Source organism: Falco biarmicus, chromosome 6, assembly GCF_023638135.1.
Source record: "Falco biarmicus isolate bFalBia1 chromosome 6, bFalBia1.pri, whole genome shotgun sequence".
NCBI classification, from domain to species: domain Eukaryota; kingdom Metazoa; phylum Chordata; class Aves; order Falconiformes; family Falconidae; genus Falco; species Falco biarmicus.
Genome location: NC_079293.1, coordinates 84,266,455 through 84,272,454, shown reverse-complemented (window position 1 = coordinate 84,272,454; position 6,000 = coordinate 84,266,455).

Below are 6,000 nucleotides of genomic sequence, written 5' to 3'. Positions count from 1 at the left end.
AAGAGGAAGTTTATGGGATGTGGAAAAAGGGACAGGCCACTTGGGAGGATTATAAGAACATTGCCAAGACACGTAGGATTGCAATTAGGAAGGCTAAGGTCTGTTTGGAATTAAATCTAGTAAAGGAGGTCAAGGACAGCAAGAAGGGCTTTTTCAAGTACATCAGTAGGAAAAGGATGACTAAGGAAAATGAGAGCCCGCTGCTGAATGAAGAGGGTGCCCTTGTGACGAGGGATACGGGGAAGGCGGAGTTACTGAATGCCTTCTTTGCTTCAGTCTTTACTGCCAATGGCAGCCTTCAGAGCCTGAGAAACCTGGAGACAAGAGAGGAAGCCTGGAGAAAGGAACACTTTCACCTGGTTGAGGAGGATTGGCTCAGAGATTACTTAAGCAAACCTGACACGCACAGATCCATGGACCCTGATGGGATGCACCCCTGAGTGCTAAGGGAGCTGGCAGAAGTTATTACAAAGCTGCTCTCCATCTTTGAAAGGTCAAGGAGAACAGGAGAGGTGTCTGAGGGCTGGATGGAAGCCAATGTCACTCCAGCCTTCAAAAAGGGCAGGAATATGGACTCAGGAAACTACAGGCCGGTCAATCTCCCATCCATCCCTGGAAAAGTGATGAACAGCTCATCCTGGAGGTCATGTCTAAGCATGTAGAAGAAAAGGTCATCAGAAGTAGTCAACAGATTCACCAAGGGGAAATCATACCTGACGAACCCGATAGCCTTCTGTGATGGAATGACTGGCTGGGTAGATGAAGGGAGAGCAGTGGATGGTGCCTACCTTGACCTCAGCAAAGCTCTTGACACCATCTCCCATAACATCCTCGTAGGTAAGCTCAGGCAGCGTGGGCTGGATGAGGGCACAGCGAGGTGGACTGAGACTGGGCTGAAGGGCAGAGCCCGGAGGGTGGTGACCAGCGGCGCAGGGTCCAGCTGGAGGCCTGTGGCCCACAGTGTTCCCCAGGGGTCAGTGCTGGGTCCGGTCCTGTTCAACTTGCCCATCAGTGACCGGGACGCGGGGACAGAGCGTGCCCTCAGCACGTGGGCAGGTGACACGAAGCCGGGGGGAGCGGCCGATACACCCGAAGGCTGCGCCGCCCTTCAGCGAGGCCTGGGCAGGCTGGAGAGCTGGCGGAGAGGAACCTCGTGGGGCTCAGCACAGGCAAGAGCAGGGTCCTGCCCCTGGGGAGGAGCAGCCCCACGCACCGGTACGGGCTGGGGCTGACCTGCGGGGGGGCAGCTCTGCGGAGGGGACCTGGGGGTTCTGGTGGGCAGCAAGTTGCCCGTGAGCCAGCAGTGAGCCCTGGTGGCCAAGGGGCCAGCGGGACCCCGGGGTGCGTGAGGGGGAGCGTGGCCAGCAGGGGCAGGGAGGTGACCCTGCCCCTCGGCTCTGCCCTGGGGAGGCCGCACCTGGGGCGCCGTGTCCAGGGCTGGGCTCCCCAGGTCAAGGGAGACTGGGAACTGCTGGGCAGGGTCCGGCGGAGGGCTACGGAGGTGATGAGGGGACTGGAGCATCTGCCTCATGAGGAGAGGCTGAGGGAGCTGGGCCTGTTCAGCCTGGAGAGGAGAAGGTTGAGAGGGTGAGTGTCAAGATGATGGGGCCAGGCTTTTTTCTGAGATGGCCAGTAACAGGACAAAGGGCAATGGGCACAAACTGCCACACAGGCAGTTCCACCTGAATATGAGGAAGAACTTTTTTACCTTGAGGTTGCCAGAGCCCTGGCACAGGCTGCCCAGGGAGGCTGTGCAGTCTCCTTCTCTGCAGACATTCAAAACCCTCCTGGACACAACTCTGTACAACCTGCCCTTGGAGAACCTGCTTTAGTTGGGGGTTGGACTAGGTGATCTCCAGAGGTCCCTTCCAACCCTGACCTTTCTGTGATTCTGTAATTTGCTGATAAAGCTAGTTGTTTTACACTTCAGGTGAACTTCATCTGAACTGTTGCAGAATGACTCATCTAATGGGGACACTTAACAGAGGCCCTCATGAAAGAAGCTGTCACAATTGACTATAAGAGGCATCTCTACAGCTAGCTCAGATTAATACCTCTGCTACAGATATTTCAAGTCAAAAGTCAGGATTCATCTTGCCATCTGTTGTAGACGGGAAAAATGACTGCATACACAAAATGGACACTTTTTTCCAACGGTTTGTGTTCTTAGATTGGAGTTTCCAATATTCTATAGACACAAATAAGCCTGGCACTGCACATTAGGCAGGTCAGTGGTTGCTTGCTCCAGGCAAGCTCTAGATTGAAAGCTAAATTGCTTCGTTAAGGTATCCATGTGCTCAAACAAATCCATCTGCCTTGTTGATGACATACTTGCCTTCAAATCAGACCTCACTCACATCTAGTCGGCTTGGTTAGATAAAGTGAGGCAGGACATTCAGCAGTGTTGCACCTTGCACATGCTTACCCAGCAATGCATGGGGAGAAAGCGGTGATTGGCACAGGAATCTCCTAAGGCGAAATAGCATGGACTACCAAAAAAACTGGAGGTGATTAGAGAGGATGCTGTTAGACAAGGGAAGGAGAAACGTCAGTTTTGTAATAAAATTATATGATAAAACCTTCTATTTAATAACATATTTCATAAAGTCTTGATCTATGTTTGGAAATTCCCTTGTTTCCGGGTGTTCTCAATCCTAATTTACCTGTATTGATTCATAACAGTGCTCTCGCTGTGCCATAATTTAGTTTATCCAATTCTACCAGATTACCAAATAGCTGGAAGGATTATTGAAGTAACTTTTTTTTTAATTGTTTCATTAAAGTGGCGAGCAACTGCAATGCAAAGGAATTCTTGAAGAAAGCGATCACATACAGAATAGATGTGGCAGTCCAGTAGCTCCAAGTCTCCTGACAGTAGCTACCAGTAACTGATAGTTAAACTGGTGTTAGACCTGGTCACTGAGCCTGGGTGGTTTTCTAAGTAGCACTCAGCAGCAGCTGAGAAACTCACCTACAAGGACCTGTCCTCTGCAGTGGGGAAGGGGTAGTTGTCTGATGGCTTTTGCAGCTCCTTTCTTCTTTGGCAAGAGCAATAATAACAAGGCTAACACCACCCTGTATTGACAGACAGAAAAGTCAAGCCACTCGAATAGAAATTTATGAGGAAAGTTTAGAAGATGACATGATGTTACTCTCTCTTGCTTTCTGTGTTAAGACTACTCTCTATGTATGCTTCATATATTTTTGCAGCCACCTTTGCAGTTCATTTTTATTACAATTTGATAGTTCTTACCATTGGAGATATTTCATATCACCTGCCAGTCTAGTCATTCTCCTTATTTTCCTACAAACAACATATAGGGGAAGGGCTGGACATTCTACATGCCCTGTTAGTGTTGCAGATCACTCAAGCAAAATATGTCTCTATTCAGGAGAGAGAAATCATACTTAGGCTTGAGAATTAGGACAACTTTGTTTCATTACACAAGTCAAAAACAGCTGGTGAATCTGATGCTAATTCTTAAAGTGAAATATGTGGAAGTCACAGGTTATTTTCTTCCATGTACGGTTTCTGTCTTCTTTCCCCCCTCCCTCCCATTTCAAGAAAATGCTGATGCTTATTCTCATAGGGGAAGACGCTGGCAAAAAACGCACACAGCTTCACAAACCAAGCAGTGTGCTCAGCCACATTTATGTATTACGTATTCAGAATAATTATGGATATCCATAATAAAACCATAATTACGCATCGACCCGTAGCTGCCTCACGTCATCTTTCTCTGCACTCAGTAGATCTTTCTTGTTAACAGATATATCCACTTCTCATTTTCTCCTGTCTTTCTACTGCTATGTTTCTACAGGGAACACCGCTGTGGTTGGAGCAGCGTACAGAATTTTTCACTTGTATAGGCTGGATTTATGTCTGGGGGCTCCTGTCTTGCCCTCAATCCTCATGTATGTCAAAAGAAAAAGGTATTTTCCAAGAACATAATCTTGACAGCCCGGCACATATAGTGGGAAGGGGAAAAAAAAAAAAACAAAAAAAAACCAGGAGAAAAAATACTGTTTCCACAGTGTTTGTAGCCTTTTATTTTTATATACAGGAAAGGCAAGAGGCAAGTATTTCCTCATTTCTAAAATCTGTTGATAACATAATTAATAAGTTCAAGGGACTCCTGCAAGTGTTCTTATACTTTCTTAAAATAATTCAAAAGCCAGGCACATACATTCTGTGCAAGATTCCTCCTTGTTTTGAGTGTGACTGCCATCTTTAATGTAATTATCATTCAGACTGGTTACAACTGGGGTGATAAATCCTTAAATCTGCAAAAAGCAGCTAAAGTCAAGTCAAGGGTTTTGATTGCATCATGTTAGTTGGACATTTTGATGCTGCTCTTGCTCTGTATCCCCGATGGACATTTTGGAGAAAAAAAATAAATCCCATCTTTCTTTCTCTGAGATAAGCGTGTTTTAATTTAAGCCATGTAGAAGTCTGCCAAACAGCCATACTTCATAGTTACAAAAAAATAGTTATCCACTATGTTTCAGAGCCACAGGTCAGTGTAGTTAAGCGATAGTGCAAACTCTTGTTGAAGTAACTGCAAGAAAGCAGGTGGAAGCTTTGAGGAACAGACTGAGTAACATACCCTCAGGTTTTGTTCAAGCAGCATTACTTTTCCTTTGATCCTAACTGAATGACACACACACACAAAAATTGCCGGGAAACATTTCCAATAAGCCAACATTTTCCCATACTTCCCCACTGACTTCACAGGCAGAATAAATGGCTTCAGCAGAGACACAAACAACTCACAGGATTCCACATCTAGTTGCATTAAGTAGCACACCCCAAAAGCTGTGAAGGGTTATACCAGCTGGCTGGAAGAAATGCTGAAAAAACACAGCATATGGGTATTTGTACAATAAAGCAGAAGTAAATTTCCATTTTGAAAGCCTCGTCAGGAAGCAGCTTGCTGGCTGGAGAAAAGGATTTGTGCTTTTACATTTTCTTCTTGCATCAGGCAGATGTATTTAGCTGCCAAAGTGGCAGACATTACTCTGGTTACAAGTCATAGGGAGAGCTTATTGTTTTATTTAATAAAGCACTCTGAATGATATTTATAATGAGTGCAGCACAGAACCCTTTGCATTAAGGCGGCAGCTGAGGGCATTCAGAGAATCAGGAATGAGTAGTTTTTAAAGAAATTATATTAGGGCTTCTGAACTGGAGCTGGATATACAGTTTTGAGGTACCTGCATTAGGAGCTTGCTTTAGTCCCAGACTTTTGAATTGCTTAAAAGCATCTTTAAAACTTTAATCCAGGTTTTTAATCTATAGCTATTTGTCTTAGCCTTACTTGAAGCAACTGATGTTTGAAGGCAGCACCAATAATTCCCAAGACATAAGGTTTTTGTTGCTGGCATCCCTGTAACAAGACCTTGGTTAAGACTATGCTGGACATTTGGGCCAACCAAACCTCCCAGCCCATTTCAGCCACACAAACCACTGTGAGAGGGTCCCAGAGACACCAGAAACAGCAAACAGCAGCAACTTCCACCTCAGCTGACACTTCCATTAGCTGTACCAGTTTCTTTCTTCCTATCCTCCTCCCTGCCCCTTTCTTTCCTCTTTTACAGTGCAAATAGGTGAGTTTATATCAGCTGAGAAGGCATTCCTAATCTGGGTGGAGAGTTATTGCTTTCAGGTGACCAGTTACAACTGCTACTGTGTGTTGCCTCCCATCTCCCCCCAGAGCCTGGCACCAATAGCTCAGTGTAATTCAGCTGCCCGGGGCTGGAGGAGTGGTACTCAGCCGTTTGCTGCATCCAGCTGTGCTCCAGCTGCTTGAGTTATTCTATGATCCACAGCTCACACTCATTCCTGAAAGGGTGACAATAGATCTATTCCATCCTGGAATGAAAGGAAGGGCGATGGACGGACAGGTGAAATTTGATGGTGATCAAAAAGAAAGGCTCATGACACAAGCAGATAGTGAAGGACATACAGCAAGAAAACAGTTTACCTTTGTAGTAACTACA